The sequence below is a fragment of the Castor canadensis genome, chromosome 9 (assembly GCF_047511655.1).
Source record: "Castor canadensis chromosome 9, mCasCan1.hap1v2, whole genome shotgun sequence".
Classification (NCBI taxonomy): domain Eukaryota; kingdom Metazoa; phylum Chordata; class Mammalia; order Rodentia; family Castoridae; genus Castor; species Castor canadensis.
Genome location: NC_133394.1, coordinates 92280379 through 92294996, shown reverse-complemented (window position 1 = coordinate 92294996; position 14618 = coordinate 92280379).

Here is a 14618-nt window from a genome sequence, read left to right as displayed (position 1 = left end):
GACCCTATCTTGAAAATGCCTAACACAAAAAAAAGGGCTGGTGGAGTGGCTCAAGGTGTAGGCCGTGAGTTCAAATTCCAGAGCCACAGTAAATAAATAAATAAACAAACAAAAGCAAAAAAGAGTTGGGGTGAAGCACAAAGTGATCGAGTGGTTACTTAGCAGCTCAAGGCACTGAGTTCAAACCTCAGTACCAAAAAAAGGAACCAAGTTAGGTCTGCCTAGTCACAGTCAACTGTTTCTTCACCATGGTTCAAGTGGTAAAGCACCTACCTAGCAAGTGGGAGTCCCTGAGTTCAAGTCCCAGTACCTAAAAGGAAAACAAAAACTTCCTCAAATGCTATGCCACATGTTTCTTAGTGCTTTAATAATGGAGGCAGGGCTGGCAGAGTGGCTCAAGCAATAAGAGCACCTGCCTAGCAAGCAAGCATGAGACCTGAGTTCAAACCCCAGTGCTGTAAGAGAAAAAAAAAAAAAAAAAAGGAGACAATTCCCTTAAACTTGGAGAGTGAAACTCCATAGAACTGTGCTAATATGGAGTGCTAAGTAAGGCATCTTCAGCATGGTGAGCACTGTGGATGATGGAGGCTAGCAAACCTGGCCTTGAAGCTTGGTTTTTGTTATTGTTGTGTTAAGAGAGGGTCAGAACATGTAGCCCAGGCTGTCCTCAAACTCATGAACCTCCTGCCTCAGCCTCATGAATTCTGGGATTACAGAGGTGCATTAGGCTGCCTGTTTTGCATGATATTTTTTTTTCCTTTTCTTTTCTTTTCTCTTTTGGCACCATATACTTGCTGTTTCTGTGTAATGTGCATCCTCATTATAAAGTGGAGAGATATCAGAGAATTTTTGTAATGATGAAATGAGATAGGATGCCAAATACCTTGCTTTGTGCCTGACACAGAAAGAGCATTTGGATCGTATGTTGTCCCTCATGTGTGGACATTAGATCAAGGGCAAACACAACAAGGGGACTGGACTTTGAGCACATGATAAAAGCGAGAGCACACAAGGGAGGGGTGAGGATAGGTAAGACACCTAAAAAACTAGCTAGCATTTGTTGCCCTTAACGCAGAGAAACTAAAGCAGATACTTTATTTTTTTATTTTTTTCATTTTTCTTTTATTATTCATATGTGCATACAAGGCTTGGTTTAAAGCAGATACTTTAAAAGCAACTGAGGCCAATAGGAAAGGGGACCAGGAACTAGAGAAAAGGTTAGATCAAAAAGAATTAACCTAGAAGGTAACACACACGCACAGGAAATCAATGTGAGTCAATGCCCTGTATAGCTATCCTTACCTCAACCAGCAAAAACCCTTGTTCCTTCCTATTATTGCTTATTCTCTCTCTACAACAAAATTAGAAATAAGGGCAAAATAGTTTCTGCTGGGTATTGAGGGGGTTTGGGGGTAGAGGGAGGGGGCAGAGTGGGTGGTAAGGGAGGGGGGTGGGGGCAGGGGGGAGAAATGACCCAAGCCTTGTATGCACATATGAATAATAAAATTTAAAAAAAAAAAAAAAGAAAGAGCATTTGGGCTAGGCCTGGTGGCTCACACCTGTAATCCTATCTAATAGAAAGGCTGAGATTGGAAGGACAGGGTTCAAAGCCAACTTGGGGAAATAGTTTGTGAGTCTCCATCTCAAAAATAACCAGAGTAAAATGGGCTGGAGGTGTGGTTCAAGCAGTAGAGTGCCTACTTTGTAATCATGAAGCCCTGAGTTCTAACCCCAGTTCCACCAGGGAAAAAAAAAAACGCTTGACAAATCACAGCAAAACTTTGATGGTATGTGATGATTTCTAAAGAGACCTGTTCTTAGGATTTTTTTTAATATAACAAAAGCAATACTGGTACAGCAATTTTAAAAATAAAATTTATTGATGTATAATTTGTATACAATAGTACAAACCCATTTTAAGTATACAGATTACTGAGTCCAACAAATTAATTCACTCCCATATTCACCACCACTCTGACACAGAACATTCTCACCACCCCAGAAGTTCCTCTTGGAACTTTTTTTTTGGCTGTACTGGGGTTTACTAGGATTTGAACTCAGGGCCTCACACTTGTTAGGCAGACACTTTTACTACTTGAGCCACTCTGCCAGTCCTTGGAGCTTGGAGCTCTTCTTAAGTCAGTCCACCTGCCCAAGATCCAAGGTCACCACTGTTTTATATTTTCATAATTTCATATAAATGAAATCATAGTATATCTACTTTTCTGTGTCTGGCTTCTCTCACTCAGCAGAGTATTTTTGAGGCTTATTCACATTTTGCATGTATCCATAGTGTATTTCAGTGCTGAGTAGTATTGGGTTGTATAGATATACTACAATTTGTTTATCAATTAAACTATTGAGGAACTCTTGATTTGTTTCCATTTTTGGCTCTTATGAATAACAGATAAATAAAATAAAACTATTGTTTTAATGAACTTTTTTGTAGAAACATGTTTTTATTTCTCTTATATAAGTATCTTTGAATATAATTATTGAGTCATATGGTACTTTTTTTTTTTTTTTTCAGTACTGGGGCTTGAACTCAGGGCCTTCACCTTGAGCCACTCCACCAGCCCTATTTTTGTGAAGGGTTTTTTGAGACAGGGTTTTGTGGAACTATTTGCCTGGGCTGGCTTGGAAACATGATTCTCCTGATCTCTGCCTCCTGAGTGGCTAGGAGTGCAGGCGTGAGCCACCAGCACCTGGCCATATGGTGCATTTCACATTGTCACCAATAATGCATTAGAGTTCCACTAATCACATCCTCCCTAACAAGCCTTTCTGTTGTCTCCACTAAGGCAGGTGGTACATCCTTGTGGTGTAACTTGCATTTCCCTGAAGATGAATGCTACTGTGCATCTAATCAAACATATATCATCTTTATGATGTGTATGTTCACATAGCCTGCCCATTAAAAAATTTTTTTTTTGTAAATAGTGCAGATATTTTTGTGTCTTGCTTTTTTAGTTTCTTCCTCCCCCCCACCGCTGCAGTGCTGGGATTTGAACTAAGGGCCTCACACTTGCTAGGCAGGCGCTCTACCACTTGAGTCACTCTACCAGCCCTCCTTTTTTGTGATGGGTTGCCCAACTGGCTTCGAACTGTGATCCTCCTGATCTCTGCCTCCTTAGAAACTAGGATTATAGGCCTGAGTCACTGACGGTAGGCTCCCATTTTTTAGGTTCTTAAGGGTGTGTTTTGAGAACCAAAAATTTCAATTTTGATGATGTCTAGTCAGTCAGCACTTTTGGTGTCTCCTCTCAGAAATCCTTGCCTAATCCAAATTCATAAAGATTTTTCCTGTTTTCTTCTGTAAGTTTTACTGTTTACTTTTTGGTTTATGATTCATATGGACTCAACCTTTGTGCATAGGTGAAATAAGGGTGAAGAGTCTTTTCTTCTATATTGATATCCAGTAGTTCCAAGCTGATTTGTTGAAAAGACTATCTTTTTCTATGGAGCTACCTTGGCACTTTTGTCAAAAAAATCAGTTGATCATGCTGTACATAGTGGCACATACCTGTAATCCAGCACTCGAGAGGCTGAGGTAGGAGAATCATGAGTTTGAGACTAGAGACTGCCTCAAAAAACACCAATTTGACCAGAAACCTGAGGCTGTAGCTCAGTGGTAGAGCATGTGCTTAGCATGCCTGAGGCCCTATGTTCAGTTCCAGAACCAAAGAACCACCAACCAAGAGAAAAAAAAACAACTGAGGCAGAGTGGCTCAAATGGGAGGGCACCTTCCTAAAAAGTGTGAGGCCCTGAGTTCAAACCCCAGTGCTGCCAAAAAATAAAATAAAAATAACAACTATATTAATTTTTTACAATGCAAAAAGAAAAAAAATCTATTGTCTGTATGTGTGTCTCTATTTGGGCTCTCAATATTCTTCCATTGGACTATATAATTATACTTTAGCCATTTTCCCTCCCTCCCTCCCTCCCTTCCTTTCTTCCCTCCTTCCTTCCTTCCTTCCTTTGTATATTCCTTCCTTCCTTCTTTTTTTTTTTTTGAGACACAGTTTTGCAATGCAGGTCAGGCTGGTTTTGAACTTGTTACCACCCCCCCCAACAAACCTTCATTTTATTAGTAAAGACAATAGAAGGCTGGGGATGTAGCTTAGTGGCACAGCCCTTGCCTAGCATGTGCAAGGCCTTGGGTTCAATTCCCAGCATTGCAAGCAAAACAAAACAATAATAAGGGAAGGGGGCCCAAAGACTAGTTCAATATTAATACCACCTCTGGAAATGTATCTTATAGTTTTAGGCATTCAAATGATTGAGATTATAATAGGCACAAAGTTATTATTGTGGCAGTGTTTGTAATGATAAAAGACTGGAGATGATCTTGAATTATCAATGGGCCTTTAATAACAGAATTTATCAATGATATATCTTAGAAGTACTAGGCAGCTGTATAAAAGAATGAGAAAAATGTGCACTGATATAAAGGGATCTGCAAAGCATATTAAGTTAAAAATGTATAGAATGTGTGAGCTGGTAGAGTGGCTCAAATGATAGAGAACCTGCTTGGTGTGAGGTACTGAGTTCAAACCCCAGTACAGAACAGTACAGAATAATATGCATAATATTTTTTTTATATAAAACAGGGTAAGGTAGGAAATAATTATCTATGTGTTTGCTTGAAGTTATCTAGGAAAACTCTGGAAAGATACACAAGACACTAAAGTATTTATCTCTTGAGGAGAGAGGTGGGGACTAGACAGAGGTGAATAGGGTGGGAGACTTCATTCTCTACCATCTTATATTATTCTTGTAGTCATGTAAATATGTTACGTATGAGTTGGCTGATTCCCCTACTTCATATCCATTTTTCATTTCTTCCTTTTATAAGCAGGACTCTCCCCACAAGTTTTGGTAAGGACCTATTGGTGCCACATAAGAAATTGTGTATGCTAGCCTTGCCTGTCACTGAGTACCTTCATGTGACTGAGTTTTTGCCATTAGAATGTGGGGATAGGTGGTACATGATAGGCCTGCTTCCTTAAAAGGAAATTGCTTTTCTTCCACTTCCTCTTCTTCACCCTTCTGATGGGTTGGGCTATGGATATGGTGCTGCTGATTCAGCTCTGATGCAATTAGGTAAGAAGCTAGTGAAGTTATAAGACAGCAACAAGGCATAGGGGCTCCAGGGTGACCTCAAGAGCACAGCTTCCACACCTCTCTGGACTGCTCACCAACTTCTGGACTATTTCATGAGAGAGAAAGAAACATCTATCTTTCTTGAACCAATGAGTTTTGGGGTGTCTCTATTTAGCAACTTAGACTATATCCAAACACATCAACTTAAGATTTGCATAGCTTATGATATTTTGCACTGTAGGCCTGTGAACCCAAGTGTCTTGACTCCCAAGCTCATGTTTTCCACTGCAGATGAGTGAGGAGAAGGAGGCAGCCTTGCAGTGGCTGATTTTGTCTTCCTAAAGGTAAAATGAAGGCGTGAAGCATAATCTGCTAGTATTCATCATGCCAATTAAGATCCACTTCTGCTGATCCAGGAGGGCCTAAATGAAGCAGACAGAAGAAACTTGAAATATAATGCTGATGATCTTTGAAATCTGAGCTTGGGAAGGGAGAATCAGTGGCAAAAGAAAGTGAATTTGGAAAAGCTAACAAAATATGTATAACCCAATATTGGTAGATGAGACTGCAAGGAAGGAAATGAGTAAAGGAAGCTTTATCTCCTTCAAGAGAACACCTACAATAAGAAAGCCGGGGCTCCAGATAACCCTGTGCAGTGGGGGAAGTAGCTGGCAGAAACTGGTGAGGGTAGAATGGTGGGTGATGGACAGGATGAGAGAAAAGTAAGAACGTAGAAGTGATACTGCTGTCAGAATATATGGATCCATGTGATTCTTTTCTAAGTTAGTGCTAATATCTAGCATTCAGAGGGACTTCAACTACATAAAAAAGGAATAATGGTCCCATAATGACTGGCCACAGTGAAAAAGGATGCTCATTCTGAGAATGAGCAATGCCATAGCTGAAGGGAAGTGACCCTGCTCCAAGGCTGGCTGTCAAGGAGGATGGCCAGCAGGCCACATCATCATACTCCAGTGATTGTGTTTTGCTTCCCAGGACAGTCCTTTTTGTGACCAAATTTTTAAAGAGCATTTTAAAGGAGTAGCACAAACCTATAAGAATTAATGCATCCTTATAATTTACATAATTTTTTTTGGCAGTACTCAGGTTTAAAATCAGGGCCTTGTGCTTGCTAGGCAGGGGATCTACCACTTGAGCCATGCTTTCAGCTCCTTATGATTTAGTTATTTTAATTTTTTTGTTGGTAGTGGGGTTTGAACTCAGGGCTTCATGCTTGCTGGCAGGCACTCTACCACTTGAGCCACTCCACCAACCCTGTTTTTTGTGTTGGATATTTTCAAGGTAGGGTCTCCCGAACTATTTGCTCTAGCTGCTTTCAAACCACAATCCTCTGATCTCTGCCTCCTGAGTAGCTAGGATTACAGGGGTGAGTCACTGTGCCTAGCTTAATTTTTGTCTACAAAAAGAATACCAACAAGTTTTAAAATTTGCTGTTTTTCAAGCAATACTTGTCACAAGATGAAAGCCACTGTTTGGTGCTAATGACATAATGTTATCAGATGACAAAGCTCCTCAACTTTTCTTCATCTTCTCTTTCAAAGAGGAGAATGTCTTAATGGGGAAAAAAAGACATGAGAAAGGTCTGAAGGGCTTAGGATGTAGCTAAATGGTAGAGCACTTGCCTAGGATATAAGTCCCTACAGCAACAAAAAAGGTTATAATAAGAGAAAGAAAAGGTGTTAAACTATCCAATCTAAATGAATTATCCATGAAGAACTCTGCATAAATGACTATAGAATCAATATTAGCTTTGAGGAGGCAGTGAATACAATAAATGCCAAAAGATTGAAGAGGGGCAAATATTGGCCTGATTTTCAAAGAGAATAAAAAGTGGAAGGAAGCCAGGCATTGGTGGCTCACACCTAGCTATTCAGGAGACAGAGATCAGGAGGATTGCGGTTCAAAGCCAGCCATAGCAAATAGGTCATGAGACCCTATCTTGAAAAACCCTTCACAAAAATAGGGCTGGTGGAGTGGCTCAAGGTGTAGGCCCTGAGTTCAACCCCAGTACCACACACACACACACACACACACACACACACACACACACACAAAGAGGTTGGAGCAAAGGTGGAGAATTACTGGTGAATTTTACTTAAATTTAATTAAAAATTGCCTAGCAAATTTCTACAGGGAGTTTTACACAATTTTTTTTAACAGAGAAAGAAAGGTAATCACTAAATCAGAGTGTCAGTGGAAGATAGAATGTACTGCAGATTTTTCAAATGAAGAAACTTAGCTAAAGGGACTACTTACAGAATTGCACCAGTGGGGCAGTGTTAGTGCATAGACCTGCTGAATTAGAATCTCACTTTAATAAGACCTCCAAGTGAAAATTTCAGAAGCACTAGAGTAGAAAAATTAGAATAAGAGGTGGCAAGACACCCAAGATAGGGAACATTAAGAAGTTATTACCACTCTTAGGGCTGAAGGAACCAGGGGAGGAAACTGTGAGATTGGGAGTGGTGAATATATGAATGAACATTGAATTGTGTATGTTCAGTGGGTGAATTGTATGGTATGTGAATTGTATTTCAATAAAAATGTTTAAGCTGGGTGCCTGTGACTCACACCTGTAATCCTAGCTACTAGGAGGCAGAGATCAGGAGAATCCCAGTTTGAAGTCAGCCTGGGCAAATAGCTCACAAAATCCTATCTCGAAAAAACCATCACAAAACAGGGGCTGGTGGAGTGGCTCAAGGTGTAGGCCCTGAGTTCAAAAAAACCCCAGTATCTAAAAAAAAAAAAGTTTAAAAAAGCAAAAAACCAAATTGAAACAAAGCAATACACCATGCTCATGGACTGGAAGATTCAATATTGTTAATATGTTACTTCTAGAAATTCAAATGGCCAAAAAACACATGAAAAAAATGCCCACCATCTCTAGCAATAAAGGAAATGCAAATTAAAACCACATTAAGATTCCACCTCACCCCTGTTAGAATAGCCATCGTTAGCAACACCACGAACAACAGGTGTTGGCGAGAATGTGGGGGGAAAAAGGAACCCTCTTACACTGTTGGTGGGAAAGTAAACTAGTACAACCACTCTGGAAAAAAATTTGGAGGCTACTTAAAAAGCTAAACATTGATCTACCATTTGATCCAGCAATACCACTCTTGGGGATATACCCAAAAGACTGTGACACAGGTTACTCCAGAGGCACCTGCACACCCATGTTTATTGCAGCACTATTCACAATAGCCAAGTTATGGAAACAGCCAAGATGCCCCACCACTGATGAATGGATTAAGAAAATGTGGTATCTATACACAATGGAATTTTATGCAGCCATGAAGAAGAATGAAATGTTATCATTCGCTGGTAAATGGATGGAATTGGAGAACATCATTCTGAGTGAGGTTAGCCTGGCCCAAAAGACCAAAAATCATATGTTCTCCCTCATATGTGGACATTAGATCAAGGGCAAACACAACAAGGGGATTGGACTTTGATCACATGATAAAAGCGAGAGCACACAAGGGAGGGGTGAGGATAGGTAAAACACCTAAAAAACTAGATAGCATTTGTTGCCTTCAAAGCAGAGAAACTAAAGCAGATACTTTAAAGCAACTGAGGCCAATAGGAGAAGGAGACCAGGAACTAGAGAAAAGGTTAGATTAAGAAGAATTAACCTAGAAGGTAACACACATGCACAGGGAATCAATGTGAGTCAACTCCCTGGATAGCTATCCTTATCTCAACTAGCAAAACCCCTTGTTCCTTTATTGCTTATACTCTCTCTACAACAAAATTAGAGATAAGGGCAAAATAGTTTCTGCTGGGTATCAAGGGGGTGGGGGGAGAGGGAGGGGATGGGGGGTAAAGGAAAGGGTGGGGGCAAGGGGGAGAAACAAGGGGTGGTAAGGCAAGGTGGGGGCAAACATTGTATGCACATATGAATAAAAAAAATTTTAAAAAAGCAAAAAAAAAAAAAAAAGGGGGGTTGTCCAAAATGAGAAATGCCACTCACAAGTCAGAGTGTGCAGACCAAGAATGGCTCTTAGATGTGGTCACTGGGTGGGCATTAGTGGCTCTGATCATATTAATAACACAGTTGAGTGGGAGTCAGGCTGCAGGGGCTTGAGGGACCAACTGGTGGTAGAGAAATGTAGGAGCCAGGGAAGAAAAAAAAATGTTACTTCTAATTATTCTATAGATTTAATGCATTCATAAGCACAATTTAAAATTCTAGCATGATTTTTTAGTAGCCCCTCATAAACAAATATAAAATTTATATGGAAAGGCAAAGGAACTAGAATAGCCAAAATAATTTTGAAGGGGAAGAATGAAGTTAGAGAATTCATTTTTCCTTGTTTCAATACTTAATATAAATCTACCATAATCAAGGTAGTGCAGTGTTGGCAAAACTGAAGCAGAACAGAGTTCAGAAGCAGAGAAGCACGTATATGATCAATTAATTTTTGAAAAAAGTATATAAGCAATTCAGTGGAAAAAGAGTAGTCTTTTCTACATATGATACTAGAACAATCAAAATGCCAAAATATGAACCTCAATCCTTATTTCATACCATAAACAAAAATAAACTAAAAATCAATTGGAGACCTAAATTTAAAAACTAAAACTATAGCCATGCACTGGTGACTCATGCCCGTAATCCTAGCTACTCAGGAGGCAGAAATCAGGAGGATGGAGGTTTGAAGCCAGCCTGGGAAAATAGTTTGAGAGACCCTATCTAGAAAAAAATAGTCCTTCACAAAAAAAGGGCTGGTGGAGTGGCTCAATTTGTAGGCCCTGAGTTCAAACTGCAGTACTGCAAAAAACAAACAAACAAACAAAAACCCCAAAAACAAAACTAAAACTGTAGCTGGCAAGGAGGTACACATGTGTAATTCCAGCAGCACTCAGGAGGCTGAAGTAGGAGGATCATGAGTTTCAGGTCAGTCTGGGCTACATAGGGAGCCCCTATCTCAAAACACAACACAACACAACAACAGAAAAACAAAACTAAAACAAACAAAACCCTAAACCCAACCGGACAACTACAACCAAAAAACTACGAATCTTCCAGGAAAAAACCCCATAGATCTGGCATCACCTCATCAGATAGGACACCAAAAGCACAATCCATAGAAGAAAAAATAATGAATTATACTCTATAGAATAAAAATCTGTGCTCTTTTAATGACTGTATTAAGAAAAAGAAATGACAAACCTTGGACAGATAGCAAATATTTGTAGATGACATTAACTATCAGAGAACTTGTATCTAGCACGTAGAATAAATAAGAATCCTCAAAGCTGAAAAGAAAATCAAATTAAAAAACAGGCAAAAAAGGGCTAGGGTATGGCTCAAGTGGCAGAGCGTCTGCCCAGAAAGGGTGAGACCTTGAGTTCAAATCTCAACCAAAGAAACAAACAAATAAACAAAAAATCCCTTGTATTACACCTACTCAACTCTCCTGAAGTCCCTGATCTCTGTACAGACTGTAGGCAAAAGACACATCACCAGAGGTGAATGGATGACAAGCAAATGAGAAGATGTTTAACATCCTTAAATCTTAACAAAACATAATTAAACTACATTGAGTACCCCTGCAACCTACTGGACTGACTAACATTTAAGAAACTGAATATCTCTACTATTGATGGAGAGTAGAGCACCTATTATCTCACATATCACAGTAAATTTTAGAAATTATCACCTCAAAAAACAAACACTGGGATTACAAGTGCATGTCTATAATCCCAGCTACATGGAAGGATCACCATCTAAGGCCAGCCTTGGGTAAAAAAAATGAGACCCCCATCTGAAAAATAATGAAAGTACAAAAGAACACCTGCGTAGTGAGGCAAACTCCTGTATGGCAAACAAAAACAAAAACAAAAAAACCCTAAAAACAAAAACCAAAAACCCAAACAAATGCTAACAACCTTCTTGTCCCAACTCCTATAGCTTTTAGTTCTTGTTCCCTCCCTCCTCAGTCTTGAGTAACTAACAGTCTACTTTCTGTCTCTGTAGATCCTAGATAAATGAAATCATACAATCAGTAGCCTTTTGTGACTGTTCCCTTCCACAGTGTAGTATTTAAAATGTTCATTCATGTATCAGTATTTAATGCTTTTTGTAGATGAATACTTCACTGTATAGATACATTGTCTCTATTCATCAATTGATGGACATTTCCACCCTTTGGCTATTGTGAATAAGGTTACGAGTATTATCATACAAGTTTTTGTGAGAACATGTTTTCATTTCTCTTGGATATATAACTAGGAGTAACATTGCTAGGTCATATTGTACTATGCTTAATCCTTTGAGGAACTGCCAAGCTGTTCTCCAAAGTGGCTGCAACATTTTGCATTTTTTTTATAATACTGGGGTTTGAACTCAGGGCCTCCAGCTTGCTATGCAGGGGCTCTAACACTTGCATTTGAGTCAGGCCTATAGCCTTTTTTATTTTGGTTAGTTTTTTTTTTTTTGGCGGTACTGGGGTTTGAACTCAAAGCCTCATGCTTACTAGGAAGGCACTTAGTTGAGCCACTCTGCCAGAGCTTCCTTATTTTTGAGATAAGATCTGGAATTTATGCCCAGGCCAGCCTGGATTTCGATCCTCCTGATCTCTGCCTCTGGAGTAGCTAGGATTACAGGCATGAGTCACCCAGTCCTGCCTTAACATTTTGTGTTTTTTTATTTGGCAGTATTGGGGTTTGAACTGAGGGCCTTGTACTTGCTAGGCAAGCACAACATCACTTGAACCTCACCTCCATCCGACATTTTGCATTTTTAACAATAGTGTATGAGGGTTTGATTTCTCTCCATCATCACCAACACTGTTTATTTTCTGATTCTTAAAATTATCATAGCCACCCTAATAAATGTACAGTGTTATCTCACTGTGGTTTTGATTTGCATTTCCATCTAACACTGTCAAGCATCTTTTCATACTTAGAGCCATTTGTATAACTTCTTTGAAGAAATGTTTCTTAAAATCCTTTGACCATTTTTGATTGGGTTATCTTTTCACATCGTAAGAATTCTTTATGTATTCTAGGTACAAGTTCCTTACAGATATATGATCTAAAAATATTTTCTTCTATTGTGTAGGTTGTCATTTTACTGTTTCTTTTTTCATTTTGCTTTTTCGATAGTGTCCTCCAAAGCATAATGTTTTAAATTTTGAGGTAATCTAATTTATCAATTTTTCCTGTTGTTGTTTGTCCTTTTGGTTCAATAGTCATTTCCAAATCTAACGTCAAGATTACTTTTACTGCATGTGGTGGTACATGCTTGTAATCTCAGTACACTGGATATTGAGATCCTTCTGCCTCAGCCTCCCAAATCCTTTGCTGGGATTACAGGCGTGTACCACCACACCAGGATCCTAGAATGATAGTTAAATATCTTCACAAACGAGAGCTCACATACTTAAATAAGCTCCTTTGGCCAAAAGTAATTATACTGTATTTTTATTAAATATATTTATGCTTTCCATTCACCCATCCTCCCCCCCCAAAAAAAAAAAAAAAAAACCAGGGAGAAAGAATTTAAGGCATTGTTCCTAGCCAGTAATAAGAGTCAAGGGTGGGTGATCTACCAGTGATTTTCTTCTAAATGGGTTTCCCCAAATGAGATATTGGAATATGTGACTGCATGCTTTTGTGATTAGAATGAACTCATCTACTCACCAAGGTAGGGAGTTCATGTTCTTATACTCTAATTAGCTTAAGTTTACAACACAAACATTCACAAGCAAAATTCAAAATATAAATCAATAAATAAAAGCTCCTGCAGTCAGGTCAATATAACACAAAGCAGGAGCTCCTTTGTGATTGCCCAAATCCAGTTGGCAGTGTGTGGAACCCTCTTTTCACAGCGACCTCTGGTCCACGGGGAGATTGCCCCTTCGGGAGAAAGAACAAAATGCCCATCTATCAGAGGGGCAGATGAAAGTATTCTTCTTCCTCTTCTGTTTACACAGCACCCACCCCCGTGTAATCTTAACTCAGCCCTCACTGAGCATCTACTACACTATCCCCTTCTCTCCCGCCTCACCTAGCCTCAGCAGATTTGGTGGCTATAGGACAGAAACTGATCATAACTCAAGAGGTTAGTGCGGTGAGTCAGGGTCAGGCAGACATCAGATTCCAAGTCAGTATCCTTTACCTTTCTTTGTCTACCCTGCTCTCTGCCGACCCCCGCTGTTCCACCCTGGCCTGCCTCGAGCCCCTTGCCCACCTAACAGGGCTAGCTCTACAGCAGCTGAACAGCCTTAGCCAAGGCTGCAGGGGCCCGCGTTCAAATACTGCGGCCCATAGTAGGTGGGGATAGAGAAGAGGCAACCCTAAGGCCCCCAGAAACCTGGGTGTTTGAAGTCGGACTCTGAGGTGCCCCAGTCTAAACAGGAGGTTTGTTTTTACCTAATTCAATAGGCCTGTTTTTTCCTAAGGGCGCAATCCCTCGGCAGATCCAGCCCTTCAATGCCTCACCACACCCGCTGTGGTAGTTCCCCCACCCTGTCCAGTTGTTCTCAGTAGTCTGGTCGTCAGGGGTCCCCCTCTCCCGTCCGCGGGAACCTACAGCACTTGACACACATCGGAGTCCCAGGCGCCGCACAACCCCGCACGCACCAGGACCGCGACATTCCTCCAGCCGCACAGACACGCAGTAACGCTCCAACATCTGCCGGAAAAACCCTCCCCCGCGGCGAGGACTTTCTTGGTCCCACGCGCCTGGACTCGCACTCAGTCCAGTCGCCCGCTTGGCGCCCCCGCCGCGCCCCCCAGCCGCATCCCTAACGCGCGGGCCCCGGGTCGTCCGCGGTGTCTCCAGCGATCATGTCAAGTCGGCTGAGTCCTCACGTGTGACCTCTCCAGTTACACCCGTGGGAGGCCTCGGTCCCTACGCCCTAGAGCCGCCAACAGCTGCCTTAATTCTCCAGCGAGGGCATTTTTCTTTTTTCTTGTAAGCAGGCAGTGGCTGGGTCGCCCGAAGCAGCGACTACGACAGCTTCTTCCTTTCCAATGTGGTCCCCTACCCGGCTGCATTATACAGGGACAGCTTCCAGCTGCCTGCCTTTTAAGTGTCGCCCTTTTGGAGGGGCCCGCCCAGCCCCTCCTCGGTCGCCCACCGCTGTTCTTGGCGGCTGCAGCGCCTTTCAAGCGGTCCTCGGCGTGGCGTGTGCTCGCCCATAGCTAACTGTGTGCCAGATGCTGTCCCAGCGGCCGGCCTTCCTTTAGCCTCCCTTCACCCTTTCTGCAGCAGCTACCAGCTCCACGGAGCGCGTGGAGGAACTCAGGGCTGGGACCTCCGCGCCTAGGGTTTTTTTTTTTTTTTTTTGGAGTCCAGCACTTGGTGGTGGGGGGAGGTGGCGGCCAGCGCTCAGGCTAGGGGCATCTTAGTAACACGGGAGAGGGTCGCTTGGAGGCAGGTGGCTAAATTCAGAGAGGGTCAGGGTCAGCTGACCCGGACTTGGAGCCCGCCCACCGTCCTCCGTCCGTCTGCCTGGCCCGGAGCGCGGGCTCACACCCC